This window comes from Hemitrygon akajei, chromosome 12, assembly GCF_048418815.1.
Source record: "Hemitrygon akajei chromosome 12, sHemAka1.3, whole genome shotgun sequence".
NCBI lineage: Eukaryota > Metazoa > Chordata > Chondrichthyes > Myliobatiformes > Dasyatidae > Hemitrygon > Hemitrygon akajei.
Genome location: NC_133135.1, coordinates 111518775 through 111525389, shown reverse-complemented (window position 1 = coordinate 111525389; position 6615 = coordinate 111518775).

Sequence of the window (6615 nt, the reverse complement as noted above, 5' to 3'; positions counted from 1 at the left end):
TTCAATCAGATCCCCTCTCAATCTCCTTCATTCCAGCGTGTACAAGCCCAGTCTCTCTAACCTCTCTGCGTAAGACAGTCCAGACATCCCAGGAATTAACCTTGTGAATCTACGCTGCACTTCCTCTACAGCCAGGATGTCCTTCCTTAACCCTGGAGACCAAAACTGTACACAATACTCCAGGTGTGGTCTCACCAGGGCTCTGTACAAATGCAAGAGGATTTCCTTGCTCTTGTACTCAATTCCCTTTGTAATAAAGGCCAACATTCCATTAGCCTTCTTCACTGCCTGCTGCACTTGCTCATTCACCTTCAGTGACTGATGAACAAGGACTTCGAGATCTCTTTGTATTTCTCCCTTACCCAACTCTACACCGTTCAGATAATAATCTGCCTTCCTGTTCTTACTCCCAATGTAGATAACCTCACACTTATTCAAATTAAACACCGTCTGCCAAGTATCTGCCCACTCACCCAGCCTATCCAAGTCACCCTGAATTCTCCTAACATCCTCATCACGTCACACTGCCACCCAGCTTAGTATCATCAACAAATTTATTGATGTTATTTTCTATGCCTTCATCCAAATCGTTAACGTAAATGGTAAACAGCTGTGGTCCCAATACCGAGCCCTGTGGCACCCCACTAGTCACCACCTGCCATTCCGAGAAACACCCATTCACCGCTACCCTTTGCTTTCTATCTGCCAACCAGTTTTCTATCCATGTCAATGCCTTCCCCCTGATGCCCTGAGCTTTGATTTTACCCACCAATCTTCTATGTGGGACCTTATCAAACGCCTTCTGAAAATCAAGGTACACTACATCCACTGGATCTCCCCCGTCTAACTTCCTGGTTACATCCTCGAAAAACTCCAACAGATTAGTCAAGCATGATTTACCCTTGGTAAATCCATGCTGGCTCGGCCCAATCCTATCACTGCTATCTAGATATGCCACTATTTCATCCTTAATAATGGACTCTAGCATCTTTCCCACCACCAATGTCAGGCTGACAGGTCGATAGTTCTCCGTTTTCTCCCTCCCTCCTTTCTTAAAAAGTGGGATAACATTAGCCATTCTCCAATCCTCAGGAACTGATCCTGAATCTAAGGAACATTGGAAAATGATTACCAATGCATCCGCAATTTCTAGGGCCACCTCCTTTAGTACCCTAGGGTGCAGACCATCTGGACCTGGGGATTTGTCAGCCTTCAGTCCCATCTGTCTTCTCATCACCATTTCCTTCCGAATGTCAATCTGTTTCATTTCCTCTGTTACCCTATGTCCTTGGCCCATCCATACATCTGGGAGATTGCTTGAGCCTTAGTGAAAACAGATCTAAAGTACTCATTAAATTCTTCTGCCATTTCTGTTTCCCTTAACAATTTCACCCAATTCATTCTTCAAGGGCCCAACATTGTTCTTAACTATCTTCTTTCTCTTCACATACCTAAAAAAGCTTTTGCTATCTTCCTTTATATTCCTGGCTAGCTTGCGTTCGTACCTCATTTTTTCTCCCCGTATTGTCTTTTTAGTTAAGTTCTGTTGTTCCTTAAAAACTTCCCAATCATCTGTCCTCCCACTCACCTTAGCTCTGTCATATTTCCTTTTTTTTAATGCTATGCAGTCTCTGACTTCCTTTGTCAACCACTGAGGCCCCTTCCCCCCCCCCCTTTTGAATCCTTCCTTCTCTGGGGGAATGAACTGATTTTGCACCTTGTGCATTATTCCCAAGAATACCTGCCATTGCTGTTCCACTGTCTTTTCTGCTAGGCTATCTGTCCAGTCAACTTTGGCCAGCTCCTCCCTCATGGCTCCATAGTTTCCCCTGTTCATCTGCAACACTGACACCTCCGAGCTGCCCTTATCCTTCTCAAATTGCAGATAAAAGCTTATCATATTGTGATCACTACCTCCTAATGGCTCCTTTACTGCGAGATCGCTTATCAAATCCTGTTCATTACATAACACTAAATCCAGAATAGTCTTGTCCCTGGTCGGCTCTCGTACAAGCTGTTCCAACAATGCATCCCGTAGGCACTCTACAAACTCCCTATCCTGTGGTCCAGCACCAACCTGATTCTCCCAGTTCACCTGCATGTTGAAATCCCCCATAACTACTGCGACATTACCTTTGCCACATGCCAATGTTAACTCCCTATTCAACTTGCACCCAATATCCATGCTACTGTTTGGTGGCCTGTAGACAACACCCATTTGGGTCCTTTTGCCCTTACTGTTCCTCAGTTCTATCCACACAGACTCTACTTCTCCTGACCCTATGTCCCCCCTTGCAAAGGACTGAATCTCATTCCTCACCAACAGGGCCACCCCACCCCCTCTGCCCACATTTCTGTCTGTACGATAGCACATATACCCTTGTACATTCATTTCGCAGGTCTGATCTCCCTGCAGCCATGTCTCCGTTATCCCAACAACATCATAGTTACCCATTCGCACCTGGGCTTCAAGCTCATCCGCCTTATTCCTGACACTTCGTGTATTCAGATATAGAATTTTTAACCCATTTCTCCTCTCTCTGTTTGAATCGCTGCCTATTGTGCTTAACCCAGCTCCCCGAACTCCCATCGGGCTATACGCCCCTAGAATTTTGTTGTCCTTCCTACACTTACTTATTCTTTCAACACATTTAACTCCATGTTCCGTCAGACCATCCCTCTGTACACTAGTCCTCCTTATCACTTGTTCCGCCCCACCTTCCTCTACTACACACTTAATATTCCGGAACCGTGTAGTCCCCACCTGTCCTTTATTCTTCCTCTCGCTATCCTCTCTCACATTCTGGATCCCCGCCCCCTGCAAATTTAGTTTAAACCCCCCCAAGAAGCTCTAGCAAACTTCCCTGCAATTATGTTAGTACCGCTCCAGTTCAGGTGTAAACCGTCCCTTCGGAACAGATCCCACCTTCCCTGGAACAAGGCCCAATTATCTACAAACCTGAAGCCCTCCCTCCTGCACCATCCTCTCAGCCACGTATTAATCTTTATAATCCTCCTGTTCCTTGCCTCACTCGCACGTGGCACAGGTAGCAATCCTGAGATTGTTACCCTGGAGGTCCTGCTCTTCAGTTTCGCACCTAACTCCCTGAACTCCCTACGCAGGACCCCCTCACTCATCCTACCCACGTCATTGGTCCCTACATGGACCCCAACATCTGGATTCTTGCCCTCCCTCTCGAGAATAACCTGCACCCGATCTGAGATGTCCCGGACCCCGGCACCAGGGAAGCAACATACCATCCGAGACTCCCAATCTTCCCCACAAAATCTCCTATCCGCCTCCGACTATAGAAACCCCTATCAATACCGCTCTCTTCTCTTCCCTCCTCCCCTTCCTAGTCGCGGGTCCAACCTCAGTGCCAGAGACAGGACCACTGCAGCTTGTTCCTGGTAGGTCATCCCCACCAACAGTATCCAAAACGGTATACTTATTTTTGATGGGAACGGCCACAGGGGTGCTCTTCTCTCTCTGTCTGCTCCCCCTGCCTCTCTTGACTGTCACCCATTTGCCTACCTCCTGGCTTTTCGGTGTGACTGCCTCCTGATAACTCTTATCTATCTCTGCCTCTGCCTCCCGAATGATCCGTAGTTCATCCAGCTCCTGCTCCAATTCCCTAACTCGGTCTGATAGGAGCTGCAGCTGGATGCACCTTTTGCAGGTGTGGTCATCAGGAACAACAGTGTTGACCCTGACCTCCCACATACTGCATACGGAGCACACCACTGCTCTAACCGTCTCCCCCGTTACCTGATCCCAGATTAGTCAGAATAAATGAAAAGCAGGCTTCTTGCCGAAGTCCTTTTGCGCCGAAGCCTCCTGTGCACTCCGCTGCCCGCTCCTGAAAGTGGGTCGCTTTTTAAAGCCCGCGCTCGCCGCTGACGTCACCCGCGCTTGCGCAGCTTTACCTTCCTCCTCAGGTATTCTCCAGGTAGGTCCGAGGGTCTCGGCCTACCTACAACGGCTGATCCTCCGATCTCCAGTCGTATGTCGATCACGAGCACTCCTTACTCCCACTCCGCTGCCCACTCCTGAAAGTGGGTCGCTTTTTATGTAGCCCATCCACCATTATCACCTGTTACTGTGTTCTCACTTTTGTCAACATTGCCCCTAAGGCAGGCTGACTGACAAATGCTGAGACATGGAAGGTACCAGCTGGCTCAATATTTTAAGAAGTTATTCTAGAACAAGGACTAACAATGGAAATTCCTTGATATTCATAATGATTTCAGACACTAGCTCTCATTCCAGTTATTCTCACTTGGTATCAACATTAGGAGTATAGAGTTTGCAACTGACTTCTTGAACAAAAAACATTAAACACTGGCACATGTCATTTCACATTTATTACTTTGCACAATGACTCAGATTTCCAAAGAACAACTGGGTACCTACATGAATTTTACCAAAATGGTATTATTCAAATATTTTGTCTACATTGTAATACATTTCAAGTCATACATTAGAAAAACTCATCTCTGTAACAGCAGCGTTATGGAATCAACATGATTCACAGTCGTTCACAGGACGACTCACAGTTGGAATTCACATCTCGATTGAAGCATACAAATTTTACTAGCACAAATTACCTGTACAAAGGGGCTTGTTGAAGCAATTATCTTACACTGATACCCACAAATCTGAAGTCCAAAAGTAATCCTATTCATCTTGAGTCTTTCGAATACAGTTGAATATGAGTTAACTCACAGGACAGGGAGAAGGATCAAGGATTTTAAAAAGATTACACTTGCTCCCAAATCTCTCCATAACAATTTTGCCCAAATTTAATGATAATTATGCATTAAATCATGCAATGCCGCAGTCTCCTGCCAGTCATGCCACTACTACTTCATGTCATACAGTCAAGTATACCACCAATGGCTTTTCCACTGCACAAGTTTTCTGTCATCATTGGACATGATGGACAACCAGCATACAGGGAAAGCTCCTGTTATAGATGAGTTTATGATTACAAGCTTAACATCAAAAATGGTGTCAGAATGATAATACAAATCCAGATCCAATCACCCTTCACTCATTTAAACTACTGCACCTGACAAATGTTATTTGTCAATGTGCAGTTCCTTTGGAGATTTTGAATAGCAGATAAAATATCACAAAACTGGATTTTGGATTTATATGCAATTAACTGAATGTGAGAAATATTATTTGCCATTGTATAAATTGCTGGAATTTTTGTATACCTTTACCAAATTAGGAAGAATAAATTTTGGAATATGCAAGAAGTGCTCTGTTTGCTCCTGTTCTTCCACCTGGGGTGAAAATTTACATGAAGAAAGTCAATTGGCAGAAAGAGAAGAAAGTAGCCTATCTACAAGCAAAAAGGCTCTCCACAAAACAACTGAGAACGGGCTGGGTGGGAGTGGAGGAAAATTGTGATGGGGAAAGAGAAGTGTGGTAGGAAAAGTCAAAATGGGTCAAACTTGCTTGTGGAAAGTTTTAGTCTAAAGGTGAAAACAAAGGACCAAAATTAAACTATGGGTTGCAGTGGTCATTTGGAGTTTAAAAAAATAAATAAGCCAAAAGACAAGTTGAGTCAATGAGCTTGCCTAGCCGTGGGTGGTAATGGGGGATAAGCTCCCACTACCTACTAAATGCCCCCAATGGAATGCGTCTCAGCCTCCGACAACCAAGTCCAGCTCCTCGCCTTCACATGTGGCTAAGCTACTAAACCTGGCGGAACAGTTTCCACTGACAGGAGAAGGGGGAAAATGCAGGTCAGTTTGGGCAAATGGGGCTGGTCAGCCGTGGTGGAGAAGGAACACTCTGACCTCAAACCCCCACTGCCTTGCACTCATGGGAAAGGCTTTGAGAGTAAATCCATGAGACAAAAATCCAGAGCTGGTGTCCTAAAGGCATCCTACGTTGAGTTCCATGCTGACTGGCAACTCCTGCAATGCTGCTGGTGCCAAACTGTATCGGTCTCTGCTGTTTGTTTAGGTTCATCGGGTATGTCGAGAAGGGATGCTTTCTACATGGGTCTGCTCTCCATAATGTACTGCCCTGGCTTGCAAATCTCGACAGCCATAACACAACATCCATGGTTGACCTTGACCAACGAATGCCTTATCATCAAAAGCAAAATTGACTAAGTTATGGTTAAAGAAAAGGTTGATTTAGAAGTTCACTAATAAAAACAAGGATAGAACTTCAAAGAAATCAATATAGGTAAAATTTCCCAACTGATAGCGACAAAGATAAACCATTTAATTAGGTGATAAGTACAAAATAATGAGGATAGAAACCTAATGGATATTATGTTGGTAAAGTCAGTGCAAGGAAGCAGCTTTTCTAGGAGATTAATACACTCAAAAAATTGGAAGCAGCTTGATATTGGTAAATGACTTAGAAACAAAATCAACTTTTCTGGAAGATAATTAAAATTTTTTAAAGTAGGTCAATATAGGTAAAACTTATCAACATGCATTCAGAAAGGGAAATCAGCATTACCAGGTTTATTAAGACTCCAAATATTTGAAATAACCTCAATATTTTTAAAACTTAACTTACATTCAGGAGAAATCATCATTACCAGGATTGGAGTATTGTGAGTAGTTTTGGGCCCCTTAGTTTAG